The sequence below is a fragment of the Saimiri boliviensis genome, chromosome 2, assembly GCF_048565385.1.
Source record: "Saimiri boliviensis isolate mSaiBol1 chromosome 2, mSaiBol1.pri, whole genome shotgun sequence".
Lineage (NCBI taxonomy): Eukaryota > Metazoa > Chordata > Mammalia > Primates > Cebidae > Saimiri > Saimiri boliviensis.
The window spans coordinates 82,013,163-82,031,719 of NC_133450.1; the positions used below are offsets into that span (position 1 = coordinate 82,013,163).

The window sequence follows — 18,557 nt, forward strand, 5'->3', positions numbered from 1 at the left end:
ACCGAACTAGTAACAAGTATACCTTGCACTCAGCTCTTAGATTCAAATACCATACTCTGGTAAAGGAATGAGGGATCCTTAGAGAAATGGCTGATTCTAGGATGGGGACAGGAAATATACAATATAAGCCTGAAGCATCCTACAGTGCCAGAGTGTAAGTGCTCAAAAGAAACACCATGGTTGCATATGTTAAAGGGACACAGCATTCCAACTTAAAGAGCTCCCAAAGGTCAGTGCTATTTGAGCAACAAAAGTAGTATTGCATTGTAACCCCAAGTATAAAATTGATATACATAAGTCCATATTGATATAAATAAAAGTCTGAGTAAATGGGAGAGAATAGAAAAAGCTATCATGATTGGGAGAAGAGTCCAATCTCCCATGAAGAAAAATTCACAATAATATATTTAACTACTTTATTCTCAAGGAGGTGGAGCACAACTCCTTACTCCTTTTTTTTTTTTTTTTTTTTTGAGACAGAGTTTCACTCTTGTTACCCAGGCTGGAGTGCAATGGCGCGATCTCGGCTCACCGCAACCTCCGCCTCCTGGGTTCAGGCAATTCTCCTGCCTCAGCCTCCTGAGTAGCTGGGATTACAGGCACGTGCCACCATGCCCAGCTAATTTTTTGTATTTTGAGTAGAGACGGGGTTTCACTATGTTGACCGGGATGGTCTCGATCTCTTGACCTCGTGATCCACCCGCCTCGGCCTCCCAAAGTGCTGGGATTACAGGCTTGAGCCACCGCGCCCGGCCTCCTTACTCCTTAAGTGTAGGCTGTGAATAGTGACTTTCTTCCAAAGAATACAGTATAATAAAGAGGAAAAAAAAAAAAAGAATAACTTTACAGTGGAAAATTTTGACAGACACTGCCTTACCCAAGCAATGAAGTTTAGCATTCACAGTGATAAATGTTCATAGTATTACTCTTAATATGATGAGATAAAAATGGCACTTTATCTCTGTAGTTCTTCCTCCCTATAAGTTCGTCCTCCTTATAAAAATCTATAAGCTCAGTTAATCATGAGAAGAACATCAGACAAATCCCCACTGAGAGACATTTTACAAAATACTTGACTAATACTCCTCAAAGCTGTCAAGATCACACACACACACACACACACACACACACACACACACGAAAAAAAAAAAAAAAAAAACAAGGAAAATCTGAAAAACAGTAACAGCCAAAAGAAGCCTAAGGAGATACAACTGCAAAATGTAATGTGAGATACTAGAATAGAAAAAAGAGCATTAGGTTAGAACTAAGGAAATGTGAATAAAGTATGGATTTTATTTTAAAATAATAATATTGGTTATTGTGACAAATGTGCTGTACTAATGTAAGATGTTAATAGGAAAGGAAACTGAGTGTGAGATGTATTGGAACTCTGTAGTATGTCTACAAATGTCAGTCTTTAAAACTGTAATATCTTTAAAACTATTCGTTAGTAAAAATTATTTAAATGTCTTTTTCACTGGGTGCGGTGGCTCATGCCTGTAATTCCAGCACTTTAGGAGGCTGAGGTGGGTGGATCACAAGGTCACGAGTTCGAGACCAGCCTGACCAACATGGTAAAACCCTGACTCTACAAAAAAAAAAAAAAAAAAAAACAAAAATTGGCCGCCCGTGGTGGCACACGCCTATAATCCCAGCTACTCAGGAGGCTGAGGCAGGAGAACCGCTTGAAACTGGGAGGCAGATGTTGCAGTGAGCTGAGATTGGGCCATTGTACTCTATCTAGCCTGGGCTACAAGAGCAAGACTCCATCTCAAAAAATAAATAAAGAAAGAAAGAAAGAAAGTTTTTCTTTTTTTTAAAAGTGACTGGGCCAGGCGTAGTGGCTCATGCCTGTAATCCCAGCACTTTGGGGGGCCGAGGCAGGCGGATTGACTGAGGTCAGGAGTTTGAGACCAGCTGGCCAACATGGTGAAACTTGTCTCTACTAAAAAATACAAAAATTAGCCAAGTGTGGTGGTACATACTTGTAATCTCAGCTACCAGGGTGGCTGAGGCAGGAGAATAACTTCAATCTGTGAGGCAGAGGTTGCAGTGAGCTGAGATCATGTCATTGCACCCCAGCCTGGGCAGCAGAGCAAGACTCTGTCTCATAAAAAAAAAAAAAAAAAAGAAAAAAAAAATGACCAGTGTGCCTCACACCTGTAATTTGGGATACTGAGGCATGAGGATCACTTGAGCCTAGGAGTTCAAGACCAGGCTGGGCAACATAGCAAGACCACATTTTTTACCACCTACACCAAGAAAAGGAGCTAGGCATGGTGGCATGTGCCTGTAGTCCCCAGCTACTCAGGAGGCTGAGGTAGGAGGATAGCTTGAGCCCAGGATGTTAAGTCTACAGTGAGCCATGGTCACACCACTGTACTTCAGCCTGGGTGGCAGAGTGAGATCCTGTCTCAAAAAAGAAAAGAAAAGAAAAATTCTCTTTAGTTATCAGGTACTCCTCAAGTGTAACGTCTCTATCATTTTTTTGTTTCTAGTGTTTTGAATTTTATTACTTGAGCTAAAATAGTCTAAAGATGTAACCACTCTCTTTTTTGCGCACTGCTTAAGATGAGAAGAAATCATTTATATGGAAACTAGAATAGCTGATATTCCAGACTAAGGTAATAAGCTTCTGCATTAATAATTCATAGATGTAATTTTTGTGAAAGATAGGGTTTATATTAATCTTCTGGTGTTCCTAAATTCGATTTTTTAAAGTTAATTCACTAAACTAGAATTTATTATATTCATATACAGGGTGATATAGGGGTCAGAAAGGTTACTTGTACACATATCCTGCCCACAAGGAGATTATTGTTTAGTGCTGGAGACAAGACATGTTTATAATCAACTAAATCATAAAGTAGAGGGTTATAGCTTTCCAATAAAGATGTTGATAAAGTACTATCCAAAATGAGTAAAGGAAGAGATTACTCCCAATTGGAAAACTCTGAGGTTTCATAGAGGAATTAGTAGGTTGACCTGATCTTAAATAATTTCAGATTCCTCTATGTCAAGAGTTATATATTATTGATACATGTACTTCCAGCACATAGGTAATAAATAACATTTGTTGAATGACTGAAGGATTTGGTTCTTCAAATCCTTTAAGTGGAGATGAGAGAAAGGACAAGGAAAGAAATTCTAGTCCTACCTATTGGTTCTAACAATGTTGTATAAAACAAATATCTATTCTGCCTTTTTTTCTGATTGATTCCTCATTTGATAAATGAATTAATTTGATTATGTCACTTTCCATTTTTACATTTCCACAAATATATTGTTTGTAAATATATTGTTTGCAGAGGCTTTTTATAGTGGCTTTTTAGTGGCTGGAATATGGAATGGAGGAGCAAAGCCAGCCCTTTATTCACTAGGGTTACCCTGTGTTTTAAGGAGCCCACTGTCCAGCTTAAGGTTTGTTCGGGTTACTTATACTTTTTTATGCCTTATTTCTTTAGGCTACTTTGAAGCTTGTGGATATATCTGTCAGGTGGTGGTACAGATTCCAGGAGAAGTAAAACTCAATCAGATGAGTGGTCTACTTCCTAACAACTCTGGTTAGAGGTCTGGTTTGGGAGCTTAAAACTATGTTTGAAATAAAGATTGCATATCATCTGTGGATTTTCAGTTGTATGAGTTATCACCCTTATTTCTATGGGTAATTAAGAGATGGCTGGTAGCACATGCCAGTCATGTTTAGGAGGGTTTCTCTTTTGGTTGCAGTATTGTAATTTGCTTTTAAATTGACCCAACTTTTAAATCTATAGGCAATAGCAATAATGCATGCTGCCTTTCCCTGAAGAACTATAAAATGGCTTAGCAGTGGATTTCTAGGTATATGACTATATTTTAAATTAGTATAGATACGAGATCAAAATTGTAATGAGGCTGGGTACGGTGGCTCACACCTGTAATCCCAGCACTTTGGGAGGCCAAGACGGCCCAGGAATTAAATTACTTGAGCCCAGGAATTTAAGACCAGCCTGGCCAACATGGCGAAACCCCGTCTCCACTAAAAATACAATAATTAACCAGGCATGGTGGTGTGCAGCTGTAATTCCAGCTGCTTGGGAGGTTGAGGCACAAGAATTGCTTGAACCTGGGAGACTGAGGTTGCCAAGAGCCGAGATCCCACCACTGCACTCCAGCCTGGGCAACAGAATGAGACCCTGTCTCAAAACCCAAAATAGGTAAATTGAACTTCATTAAAATAAAAAACTTTGTGCTGCAAATATCACCAATAAAGTAAAATGACAACCCACAAAATGGGAGACAGTATTTGCAAATCATGTAACTGATAAGGGACTCATATCCAGAATATATGAAGAACTCTTAGAACTCTATATAGCTGAGTAACAAAAGGGCAAAGGATTTAAATAGATGTTTCTCCAAACAAGATACAAAAATGGCCAATAAGCACATGAAAAGACGCTCCACATCATTAGTCACAGGGGAAAGTAAAATGACAATGAGCTAGCACTTCATACCCATTAGGATGGCTATAACTAAATGGACAAGCCTTGCTTGTGAGGATGTGGAGAAATTAGAACCCTGCTATGCTTCTGGTAGAAATAGAAAATGGTATAGCCACCTTGGAAAACAGTTTGGCAGTTCCTCAATAAGTTAAACTCTACATGTATAGTGTTACCATGTGACCCAGCAATACCACTCCTAAGTTAACAACCGAGAGAATTGAAAATATATGTCCACACAAAAATTTCTTAATGAATGTTCATAGCAGAATTTTTCATAATAGCTTATAAGTGGAAACAACCCAAATGTCTATCAACTGAGAAAAAGATAAACAAAACATGGCATATCCATGAAATAGAATATGATTTTCCAGTAAAATGAAAGTACTGGTACAGACTACAACATAGATCAAACTTGAAAAAGATATGGTAAAAACTAAAGGGCCGCAAGTCAGGTGATTCCCTTTTTATAAAATGTCCAGAATAGGCAAACCATTAGAGACAAAAAATAGATTAGTGGTTGCCAGCAGCTGGTAAGGATTAGGAAAGGTGTTGGGAGGAATGGGAATTAGCTCCTAATGGATAGGGGGTTTCTTTTAGGAGGAAATATTCTAAATATTCTAAAATTAGATAGTTGTGACCATATCAGAAATCACTGAATTGTGGACTTTAAATGGTGCATTTTATGATATGTAAAGTATATCGCAAATCCACTTTTTATTTTTTTTGAGACAGAGTCTTGCTCTGTCACCAGGCTGGAGTGCAGTGGCACAATCTCGGCTCACTGCAACCTCCGCCTCCTGGGTTCAAGTGATTCTTCTGCCTCAGCCTCCCAAGTAGCTGGGACCACAGGCATGTGCCACCACACCTGGCTAATTTTGTTGTATTTTTAGTAGAGACAGGGTTTCACCGTGTTGGCCAGGATGGTCTCAATCTCTTGACCTTGTGATCCGCTCACCTTGGCCTCCCAATCTCAAATCCATTTTTAAAAAAGAATTGCTTGTCCTAGAGGTTTGTATTATAAAATGTATTGATCTTTATGGTAGGGAAAGGGTCACCCCACCAACACATACATTTAAAACTTTGCATAGGCCTAGGAATATTAAGCCAAAGGACAAATCAGACAGGCACCCATGTCTGGTCTAGTAATTGGTAAGCAGAAGCTTAAACAGTTTTTTCTTTTGTTTTTGTTTTTTTGAGACAGTCTTGCTCTATTTGTTGCACGGGCTGGAGTGCAGTGACGCGATCTGGGCTCACTGCAACCTCCACCTCTCGGTTTTGAGCTGTTCTCTCCTGCCTCAGCCTCCCCAGTAGCTGGGATTACAGGCGCCCATCGCCATGACTGGCTAATTTTTTTGTATTTTTAGTAGAGATGGTGTTTCACCATGTTGGCCAGGCTGGTTTTGAACTCCTGACCACAAGTGATCTGCCCACCTCGGCCTCCCAAAGTGCTAGGATTACAGGTATGAGCCACCACGCTCGACTTTAAACAGTTTTTTCATTAACTAACAGTTGGATCGTTTCCCAAGAGATGTCTTCACAGTAAAGATGATACTGGCATGCTAGACACCTATAGCAAAATCTGAATTAATATCTTCCAAGAATACTGGCATGCTAGACACCTATAGCAAAATCTGAATTAATATCTTCCAAGAATGTTTCCAGTTGGTATTCAGTGAAAAAATGAATAGGATAGTCTTTTCTTAGGCTACATGGATGTCTAGTTTTTGATATTTTCAAATTAAGGGAAATTGAACTTGGCTAACCTTATAAAACTTCCACATGTATTGCACTATGTATTGTGGTGGTTCCAAGTATTTGCAAACATTAAAATGTAAAAAGGTTAGGAACTGCTTAGAAAAATTGTAGTGACCATTGCTATTCTTGGAAAAGTAATTATACCAACATTGTATTTCAGTTCCAGAGCCAAAACAATGTATGTCAGAGTCAGCTAGCAAACACTAGGGAAGCTGCTATGAAGGAAGATTGGAAATTTAAATTCCTATTAACCTCTTGAGCCAGTATTTTTGTGCATGGCCCATTGTACTTCTCTGCTTTGAGTTGGCGTTGGTAATTAGACATTGAATAAACCTTAAAGACTTAAATGAAAATGTGTATGGGTATGGAAATATGTAAGGATATGGAAATATCGTTGGTGCAATAAGGCTCATAATGCATTTTCTGTCATTCGTCATCAAAATTATTTTTTCACTAAGTGTGGCTTGTCTACCTCCATTCTTACTGTGAGATATTAGCACATTTGTAGCTATTTATTAATTCTTCCTTTTTATTTTGTCTTGACTTCTTTCCTACTTGTTTTTTATTCAGAGTTAAATTTAAAATGTTCAAATCTTTTTCTTTGGGGAATATTTAAGAAAGGAAGAATATGACATCACTCCGTTCCGTCTTCTTCAATGAAAGGAGAACCTCATTCATTTATTCAGGAATTATTTATTGAGTATGTACTCTGCAAGGTATTATGCTAGGTGTTGGGCGTTTCTAAATTAGTCAAGGAGTTGACTGCAGAGCTGAGTTCTGAGGTGCTGTTTAAAGTAACAATTCAGTGCTATGCATAATAATAGCAGCAAAAAGACTATACAGTTGTAGGTAGGAAGAAACAGAATAACTCCACTGAATTTGCCAGAGTGACAAATGACAACAGACCTTGTTCAAGCCCTGATTATGAGCTGAAGGAATAACTGCATTTCCTATTAGTCAGATAGTGCTTTGGCCTGATATTAAAGTCAACTGTTCTCATATTTAGGGTACAATACCATTGTATTCGCTTAGGGAATGGGTGACAAATACATTTCTCCTTTCTACTCTTCTTCTGCCCTTTCCTTATACTCTGAATGCCTTTTCTAACCACTTCAATCTTCATTTTGTTTCTCCTCCTCCTATATTACTGTGCTGTCTGTTGAAGAATAGTCTTAATTACTAGTTTTATTATCACTGATATTTCTTAATAATCTGATCTTCTATGTTGAATTTAAAATATATATGTACGGGCATATACAAATATGTACATAGGCGTAGTAAACTTTATTCTACTTTCCCCTGTTTTTGCATTTTTTAAATTGATTAACTATTGTTGGTGTGGGTTGATCAGCCTTTTGGTGTGAATCATTTAAGTGTAGTCAGGAATACAAAATACACCAGAGAAGGGAAGTGAATGTCATAACTTACTAGCCATTTCTCTTTTGTTAGAAAAGACAGCATGACAGGAAAATGAGTCCTTGCCATAAATGCCATTTTCAAAAATCTAATGTTAAATGGGAAAATATCTAGGACACATTACAGAATTTGCTAATCATTTACTTCCTGGGCACATCTGACTGAGTAATGCAAGACAGACTAAACTCAGTCTAATTGAATTTTGTAAATATTGAATAAGACTACACTTTACATTGGATCGAATATTTTGTTGTTTTTTTTCCCCACTAACTCATGAGCGTAGGCTTGAGAAGCGAGTCAGATTAGTTTAAATGAAATGAAGAAATTTTATTTTTCTTTCCACATCAGAGTTATAGTGTGAGTTATGTGACACAGTTTTATTTATGGGGAACTCAGAGGATGTATAGGCTTGCAGTCTGAGACAGAAAGTTTAGAGAGGAAATGAACATCGAACATGTTGTATTAGGGAAGCAAAGGGAATGAGAATTGTTTGTTTTTAAAAAGCTGTCGTCATCATGTTGAATGCTGCCTTAACAGTCAGGCAGAATGATTGAAAAGTGCTTGCTGGATTTAACACGAATTTCATTAGTGGCCTTTGCCAGAACCTTTTAGTGACTGAGTGGGAAAGAAGACTCCAAGGAAATGGCACCTATACTATCTAAACAACTTCTCTCCTCTATCTTCAAAGGCAGAAACAGAAATAGTAATTAGAAGGGACCTTGGAAGGTTTTTTTTTTTTTTTTTTTTAATTTGAAGATAAGAGAATATTGAGCAGGTGCATGAGTGAGAGTGAAGACAGGGACTAATTGAAAGAACTTAGTTCTGTAAGAGATAGAAAAAAAAGAGAATAGGAGAACTTGAGAGAAGTTCAACCTTGGTCAGGAGAAATGTGCCCTCATCCTCTGACACTAGCTTAAGGGTTGTTACGGTTGAAACAAACCACAGAGTTTGGAGTAGACATTTCTGGTCTTGTTTTGATTTTGTTGACAAGTGTCCTCTCAGTATATATTATGGGCAATGCTGCATTAGGAGTTGTTCCTTTAATTTTTGTGACATATGACGCAGTTTCTTTGGCCACAGGCTTCTCTTAGGTCAGCATACATTTCTCACTTAGTTCATCCAAGTGGTGCCTTTAGAGAGAATTTACTACGGGGAAGATCTGTCAGGAGCACATGTATAACATTTTTCAGTCACTCTATTTAGTTGGCTTTAGGATAGAATAAAAGCGTCCCAGCTGATGAATAAAAAGTACCCAATGTCACCTTTTTAAATGCCTAAAATAGCATAGGTTTATTCAACTTTTATGATATATAAACAGAAAATATAAAACACTATAGATTTTAAAATATGGGATCAACACTGCTCAGTTGGCAGTTAGCCCAGAGAAAAAATAGGTACCAGCCTCTAATAAGAGAAATATTTGCATAATGGCACATCCCTGACAGGTCCAAAAGGGTCTCCAAATTTTATGACTTCTGTTACACCCTAACAACACTAGTAAGCATATCATAACAGGCATTTTTTTGGACAAGAAAATTAAATATTCTTTGAGAGATAAAACATTTTGATGACTTCAAATGAATGCCAAAGAAATTTGGCAAAAGGCATTCTAGCAAATGCCAAAATAGGAGTCATCCAGGATACTGTGTGTTTGACTTGCAGCCAGTCAGGCACAGGCAAAGTCTGAGGGGTCGCTTCTTTACACCACCAGAGTAACACTTAGGAGAATGCTCCAGATGTGTAAATGTTCAAAACTTGAGGTCAGACCAGACCTAAGTGGTATACAACCTGTTCAAGGTTGATTTCATTGCTAGCAATTGTATATTCCTTAAGGTCTTTATGGCCTTTTGTCAGCATGGCATGTCAAGACAACAAAAATTTTAAAACCACTGGTTATGTACAGTGTTTTTTGAGTATGGTTACCATATCTTGTGACTTAGCCAGCCCCAGAAAAATCACCTGTGACCTCATGATAACAGGCTCTTTGGGGCTTGAACTGAAGTCTTGGAAACTGCTGCATATGCTACATCAGAAATTTTAAATATAGTACCAGGTCTCAAGCAAATATGGAAATTGAAAACAGAATTCTAACAAGAATTAACAGTATTCTGATCGGCCACTGGAAATGGGGAGCAAGCAACATTCACTGTTTCAGGGAGCCAGCTTTAGGGACTGAGGTAACAAAAAGAAGGGGTTAGATATACAAGTGGACAGGTGGAGAGATAGATCCCTAACCTGGGTAGAAGGAAAATAGTTGTAAGCACCTAGTTTGTTAGGATAGGGCTAGACTGATCCTGATACAAAACTCATCAGTATTTGACTAGGCCTTCTTAAATCTTCTCTTCCCCCTCAGTTCCCAAGTTTCAGACTGCCCAAAGCCTGGAAAAAGAGCTAAATCTAAAATTAGATAAAGTTGCTGAGGATGCAATTTGGAGGTTGGGGCAGGGAACTAGGCAAGCCCTACAGCTCCCTGCTCCAGACAGTGCTAAGTAAGGGAGAAATATTTTCCTAAGATAGATGAGCACATAACCCCCTTAACTCCCAAAGGAATATGAAAGGGAACATGTGCTTATTTCACAATAATCTTTTACTGCAAAATTTACCGATGCAGAAACAGACACTAATGTAGGTGGCAAATGAGAGGAATGTAACTCAGTTTCCCAGTGTTTAGAAGTCTGTGAACCCAACTGTAGACCAAGTGAACCTTTAAAGACAACACACAGGTATTACTCGGTTAGGGTAACAGACCATATAAGTAGGTAGTCAAATAATTCTAACTAGGAACCTGAAAAAATAGCTGAAAAAGGAGGGTTGAATAAACAGTAACATCCCTGTGTGATTAGTAAAGTTTTAAGAACCCCTTATGGTGAATTATGTCACTGTACATTTCAAGTAGACAACACTTAATTAGATACCTGCCTGAGGAGCATGTTTTTAATTGACTTTGGATTATCAAAAATTGAGATGCCCAGACTATTGACAAGGAAACAAGAGTAACAGTTTCTACTGGTATCAGCCTGGCTAAATTCCAGAACCCCATGTGACCAGGCAAACTTCTGGAGTCTTTCTAATGACCAATATCAGAGATGCCTTGTCTGTGGCCTATTGTGTTATCCTGTATAAATGCTTCATGGGAACATTTATACTCTAGATCAGGTAAAAATGAATCATAATCACCTTTTATCAAACAGTAACTATCAGACAATGTGCTAAGCCTCAAAAATAAATGATCTTATTTAATTCTTATGAATCTTCAAGGACAAACTCTTTTCACCCATTTTATAGAGGAAGCTAGCCTAAGAGAGTTCAAACAACTTACCCCAATTCACCCAGTTAGTGTCAGAAGCAGAATTTGAACTCAAGGAGTTTGACTTTTATGTCCATGATTTTAATCATTATATTCTACATTTTCTCTTCCTGTTTTGAAATTAGCTCAGAACTAAAACCATTTTTGAAATATTATAATTATTTATTGGTGTAGGGTGTAGTTCTCTGATGGAAAAATCTTAGAAACAATGGAGTAAATGAAAGCTTCAACTGAATATACACAATGAAAATTATATATGAAAATATTAAGTTCATTTATGCTATATCAAGAAAGAGGCTTAAACAAAAACTGTCATTTGGGATATTTATTGAAATTCCTCTTAAAAGAAAATTTGCTTCTTACCAGTTTGAAAAACTTTTTTTTTTTTAACTTTTAGATTTGAAGGTATATGTGAAGGTTTTTTTTTTTTTTAACATATGTAAATGTGTCACAGGAGTTTATTGTACATATTAATTATCACCCAGGTATTAAGCCCAGTACCCAAAGTTATCTTTTCTGCTCCTCTCCCTCTTCCCATCCTCCTTCACGTAGACCCCAGTGTTTATTATTTCCTCCTTTGTGTTTATAAGTTCTTACAATTTAGCTATAATTAGCTAAATTATGTTTTATCATTTAGTTCCCACTTATAAGTGAGAACATGCAGTATTTGGTTTCCTGTACCTGCATTAGTATGCTAAGGATAATAGCCTCCAGCTTCATCTATGTTCCTGCAAAAGATGATCTCATTCTTTTTTATGGCTGCGTAGTATTCCATGGCATATATGTACCATATTTTCTTTATGCAGTCTGTCATTGATGGGCATTTAGGTTGATTCCTTGTCTTTGCTATTGTGAATAGTGCTGCAATAAACATTCGCATGCATGTGTCTTTATGTCAAAATGATGTATCTTCTGCTGAGTATATACCCAGTAATGGGATTGCTAAGTCTTAACGGTAGTTCTGCTTTTAGCTCTTTGTAGCGAGGAATTACCATACTGTTTTCCACAATGGTTGAACTAATTTACACTCCTGCCAACAATATATAAGTGTTCTTTCTCCACAACCTCACCAGCATCTGTTACTTTTTGACTTTTTAATAATAGCCATTCTGACTGGCATGAAATGGTATCCCCTTGTGGTTCTGATTTGCATTTCTGTAATGATCAGTGATGTTGAGCTTTTATTCATATGCTTGTTGGCTGCATATATGTCTTCTTTTGAGGAGTGTCTGTTCATTTCCTTTGCTCTATTTTTAATGGGGTTGTTTGTTTTTTCTTGTAAATTTAAGTTCCTTATAGACACTGGACATGACATCTTTGTCAGATGCATTTGTAAATTTAAGTTTCGATAGACACTGGACATTACATCTTTGTCAGTTTCTCCCATCTGTAGGTTGGTTGTTTACTCTTTTGACAATTTTTTTTTGCTATGCGGAAGCTCTTAAGTTTAAATAAATCCCACTTGTCAATTTTTGCTTTCATAGCGATTGCTTTTGGCATCTTTGTCATGAAAGCTTTGCTTGTGCCTATATCCAAGATGGTATTGCCTAGATTGTCTTCTAGGGTTTTCATAGGTTTGGGTTTTACAGTTAAGTCTTCAATCCATCTTGAGTTGATTTTTGTGTATGATGTAAGGAGGGGGTCCAGTTTCAATCTTCTGCATATGGCTAGCCAGTTTTCCCAGCACTATTTATTGAATAAGGAATCTTTTCCCCATTATTTTGGTCAGCTTTGTTGAAGATCAGATGGTTGTAGATGTATGGCCTTATTTCTGGGCTTTTTTTCCCACTGGCTTATGTGCCTGTTTTAATAACAGTACTATGCTGTTTTGGGCATTATAGACTTGTAGTAATTATTTTCTAGCCTGTTTGAATTTTCAAATAGCTCTCAAGGGACCTGATCAATAAACATCTGCATCTGTAATCTATAGAGTTGGAACAGAATAATCATTTGATAAAAATGAAGGGTATTCCCATCTTCAGTTTCTGTAACATTCAGGTAATCTTAAGGCAGATGCAACAATAAGATGATTAGAGAATACCCTGGAAATAGCCACCAAATACTGGAGTATATGAAATAGGACCAAAAGGGACTAACATTGCCATGGACTGAATATTTATATCCCCTGCAAAATTCATATTTTGAAACCTAATTCTCATTGTGGTGGTATTAGAAGATGGGGGCTTTGCAAGGTGGTTAGGTCATAGGATAGAGGTCGTGGGAAGATAGAGCCCCCATGATTGAGATTAGTGACCTTATAAGGGGTTGAGGATACCAGATTTCTTCCCTTCTACCATATGAGGACATATCAAGAAGGCACCATCTATGAACCAAGAAGAGGGCCCTTACCAGACACCGTGAATGGCTGGCACCTTAATCTTAGATTCTCAGCCTCCAGAACTGTGAGAAATAAATTTATGTTGTTTATAAGCCAACCAGGTTATGGTATTTTGTTTTAGAAGTCCAAATGGACTAAGACAAACATGATTTTGTTTTTATATTTTCATAGATATGATGAGATAACTGTCATATCCAGTTTCGTGTGGCTTTTTTCTCCTCTGTGGAAGAGATACCATGGGCAGAACATTATATTCTTGCACTTTTCAAGGACTTCAACCTTCATCTACACCACCTGTTCTAATTAATTTTATCAGCCAAGCAGATAGTTGAGTGTGCAGCATCCATCCATGCAGGCAGGTGGGAGCCCAGAGCACTAGGCTCACTAGGGTTGTAGAGCATGTGAGTGTCTAGTCACTCTGCCAGAACTTTTGACTAGGAGACTCTAACACTCCTGCATCACTTTAGAGCTGCTTCTTTATTTATTTATTTATTTTCCTGGTCTCATTTGGAAAACTTGCTTTGGCGACTTCTTGCTGATGTAATAGAGAATAGATTTCTTTTCCCTATTTAGTTCAGGCCATTATTCTCTCTCTTGTCTTTTTCAGACTTTGCACTCTTAAGTATCTCTCATCCAGCACTTTGTCTTCCTCCTTTCCATGTAACTTCAAGTGTGAGGGTGACAGAAAGATGGCACATTTCATGGAGACAGAGTCAAATCATGCAAAACTTTCATTTTCCTCCTCCTTCACCTTCTCTTTTTTGGGTATCATAATGGTATCCACAGTATCACTGAGCTTTGCTACAAGGTGGAGTTGCCTTTGATTATAGTGTTTAACTAGGGAGAGGCAGAGAGTGAAACATAATTGCTTTTTCCTAGCATAGGGTTTGTTTCCATAAAGCTTGGGAATGAATGAAGCTTACAGGAAAGGAGAAGTTTCACTGAGTCAATCCCTGTTTTCTTCCTTCATCCGGGGCTTTGAAGTGAGTAACACATTATGCATTCCCACAAAGTAGTGCAGAATTACAAATCTTGTCAGTAACACTAGATACTTTCAGTTGTGCATTATATTGTTGCTCAAGGAAAAGTAAATATAAAAATAAACAAACAGTAGAGGGCAGAATCAGGATTTATAAATGGAGTGGCTTTGTGATTCTGCTTTTCATATTCTCACTCTGGGTATGGGATTTTGTTACGTAAATCTTATTAGAGCACCAATTTCTCCTCCTTCCCCCACCCCTCACCCCAGTTCAACAAAAATTAGTTTTGTAAAAAATCAGAGTTGTAATGATCACATATGTTCATTCTCATTTAGTCAGTCTAAAGTTATGCCAGAAATTCTATTAAGGAAGTACAGATTTACAACATCAGCTGTCAACTTTTTTGTTTATTTCCCATGTTCCAGTCTCTTTGAGAGCATCAGGCTACCAAGGCAGAGAATTCATGATTTGTTTGTTCACTTATTCATTAATTACAAGAAACATTGAGCTAGAGTACAAAAATGAATAAAACATAGTCCATACTCTTAAATAATTTATAATCCAAGGAGACTTTTCACTCATTAGTTCTTTGAGTGTTTACTGATGATGTTCTTCAGGTGTTCTCACTTGCAGACTGCTGCGGCTATGCATCAGAGTCACCTGTGCAGTTATTAAAAATTAGCATGGCATATGCCCCACCCCAGACCTAACTGAATCAGAATCTCCAACCATCTGTTCTGTTGTAAAGCCTGACAGGTGATTCTAAGGTTACTACTAGAGTGTTAAGAAGCAAATTTACTGTGGAAGATACAGTGTTTTCATATGTCTGCACCTCAATCCTGTATAACCTTATATTTTAGTTACCATATCAGCCTATGTCAGCCTTTGCCTCCACCTCAACCCTGTACAACCTTATATTTTCGTTACCATGTTTTCTCTGTCCTGTTCTCTGTTATGTTCTGTTTATTAATCCTAGCCACTAGAATACCTATAGGTTTAGCAGCTTTAAAACTGAAATTATCCTGGGGCAGGTAAAATCAAGTTGCTTCTAAATGCCAGACTTAGTTTATTGATTCAGACATCACCCATTCTCATTCCTATTGTTGCTTTCCTATTGTGAGGTCGAAATCCTGCAAAGCCAAGCATGGTTCTGGTTTCTTTTTTCCTTGAAGCAAAAGGATGCAGCAGTGTTATCTAAAGGGTTTTAAAACAGTGAACCAAATGTAAGTTAAATACAGTGGCAGGAGCCATTCCATAAAGGTTACAAGCTTGTTTTAGGAGTAAAGTGGGGACCTTTTTGGCTTGGTGGCAAAATAAAACTGGCATTGTTTTTTCAATTCAACCTGCCTGGTATTTCTATCATAGCTTTGCCAATTGATCAATTTCCTTTCTCTATGTCCTCTTATTCATTCCTTCATTGGGAATCGTAATGGGATCCATGGTATCACTGAGCATATTTTTTGAATACCTACTTAAGTCAGGCACTGTTAAAGCAGTGCATGTAGTGGCAAATAAAATAGAAGTGGTTCACTCTATTTCTTTGAGCCTTCCCCCGAGAAAATGTCACTTCTTTGTCAGCGTCTTAACAGCCTTCATCCTGTGCTCCTACCCTCTGAGCCCCAGGAAAGAAAAATTACTTGAATACCCACTCTGGTTTAAAGCTTAAACTGATCCAGTAATTCAGATAGTCCCTTGGGGGTAAGGTCATAAATGATGGCCGTAGGTGTCTCCTGGTCTCAGTGGCAATGTCCCTCATCCACTTCTGCTGTCATTTGTGGCTGAAATATGTGGCTACAGGCTGCTTCCTCAGAACCCAGTAGCACTCGGCTACGTGGGCCTCCCCCTGACTTCTTGTTGCACCCCCCTGAGCCTCTGGTGTGTCTACTGTCCAGTTCACCCCTTTATAGTCTCTAAGAATCCGTGCCTTATGGGAACTATGGGAGCCTCAGGAAACATGAGCCTCAGACTCTTCTCTACCAGGCCTGCTAAAACCCTCAGTCAGTTTCTGTGCTCCATGTTGTGGTAGAGATTGCCTGAGAGTTGATCTTCTCTAGACTCCCAAACGTGAAGAAAGAGTGAGCACTTCACCTTTAGTTTTATCCTCACTCGTTTAATAAATCAGCCTGATTTATCTCCAGGCTGAGGAAGTCAGGGCTCCTTTGCTGCACTTCCATCTCCCATAGTCTGGAAGGGCTGGACTTTTTCCTACATTATATCCTTCTCTTGCCATAGACCTAGCAGTCATAGTTGGATGGAATATCTTCTGTACACTCCCTTTTGTATGGGCTTGTTGATTGATATAGAAAAGGGAGGAAAAGTATTTTGGAAAAGTCTTTAAGATGGCTTTTTGCTTATAAACTACTGTCTTCCTGCATGTCATAGATTATATTTTTCTCTGTTTGTTCTTTCTCCCTTCCTTTTCCATGCGGTATGCAGCACCTCTTATGAGAAGAGTACACATCCTTGTACCATTGATGTTAGGTTTAAATGTGTGACTTTCTTTGGCCAGTGACATGTGAACGGATATGATATTACATCTGAGCAGAAGTTTTGAAAGTCAACACAGGTTTCCACCAGCCCTCTTGCTCAATTCCTTCTGCCACTTCTGCCATGAAAGTGGCATGACCAAAATAAGGGCTGCTGCGTCTGCAAGGGTCACAGAATGAGAGTCATGTAACAGAAACCAAGCTGCCCCTGACCTGCATCCAAACCACTGTGGTGAGAAAATTTTGTTCTTATAAACCATGAAGATTTTGGTTTATTTGTTAATATAGCAAAGCTGACTTAATTATTTCAAAATATTCCATGTTACATAACAAGAGTAACTAAATACGGAAAATGTTCTAACCTCTAGTTTTTTGTTCTGGTTTCTTGTGTGTGTTTGCTTTTGCTCTGAAGAAAGAAATGACCATTGTTATAGAAATAAATGCTATGCATACAGCATATCCAGGTGAAAATTAGAAGTTATTAAAGGATAGAAAGTATTATTTTAAGATTATGACATTGTTATAAAAATATAATATAGAGAAGAAGGTACTAAGTCTATTCAGTGACAGGTTAATTCTGGGTTGTGATCCCAGGATCATGGTCCACAGTTTGTGAACAACCATAGGATCCTTTCTGTCTGTATTTGTGTGGATGCAAGCAGTATAGCTCAGATTCCAATAAACACCACAGATTATTCTTGTTATTTTTTATTCCATTGTATTTTAGGAATTTGTAAGTATGTAATATTTATTGAGTGGTGACTACACCTGCTGTTTATTTACTTATGCCAGAGGCAAACAAAAAAACTGGTAGACAGTGAAGAAAGAACTGTTGATCCCACAGTGTTCATTTTAGCTGCATCTGTGCAGACATGGTAATTGCCATGAGCAGAATAAATTTTGGAAAAAGGAAAATATAGTGGCTTTTTCCTTTAGAAATGCTTAGGATTCTTGTGGATCTGAGTGGTTGGAGTTTCCCTGCTGAAACAGTTTATTTGTTGTTTGTATACAGAAATGCCCACCATTTTCTGTTTGAGAAAATCATTTCATCACGCTCAAACCATGGATTTGCTAAGAAAAAATAACAGTTCTAACTTCAGATACTTTATTGTGATAGACAGGATTTGCAACTGAATCTGATAACAGATTCATAGTTCAGTTCTGTCAAGTAAATAAATAATAAGCTGTTATGCAACAATGTAAGGCATAATCACTTTTAAAGTAATTGTTCATGTGTTATAAAAATGGAAAGGAAAAGAAACTAGAAAGAACATGAGAAATACAGTAATAGATAATCTCCTGTATTTTAATACAGTCAAATGCTATTTTAATTTGTAGAATAGGTATGACAAAAGTGGATAATAACTGGAACTTTCTGCTTAAGACAAAACATACTGAATGAAATTTGTTTCTTTCAAGAAAGAAAGAGAGAGGCCAGGCGTGGTGGCTCACACCTGTAACACCAGCACTTTGGGAGGCCAAGGCAGGTGGATCACTTGAAGTCAATAGTTTGAGATCAATCTGGCCAACATGAGGAAACCCTGTCTCTACTAAAAATAAAAAAAATTTAAAAAAAGCCAGGCTTGGTGGTGGGCACCTGTATTCACAACTACTCAGGAGGCTGAGACGTGAAAATCACTTGAACCCAGGAGGCAGAGGTTGCAGTGAGCCAAGGTGATGCCACTAAACTCTAGCCTGGGTGGACAGAGGGAGACTCTACACCTCCCTATCCCCCAACCCCGCCCCCCTCCGCCCCACACACAAAAAAAAGAAATTAAGGATGGAGGAAGGAAA

At 38.0% G+C, this 18,557-nt stretch overlaps 1 protein-coding gene across 7 annotated transcripts in view; it reads left to right on the forward strand.

The window, feature by feature from the left end:
- Nucleotides 1-18,557, forward strand: part of FRMD5 (FERM domain containing 5) — a 349,168-nt gene that overhangs the window by 171,014 nt on the left and 159,597 nt on the right. Inside the window, exon 1 of one of the 7 annotated variants that reach the window (XM_074393706.1) lies at nt 484-16,995. The exons of the other annotated variants lie outside the window; for them this stretch is intronic. The gene's annotated coding sequence lies outside the window, so the exon portion shown is untranslated. Of the gene's footprint in view, nt 1-483; nt 16,996-18,557 lie in introns of those variants that run through there. 7 annotated transcript variants of the gene reach the window in all.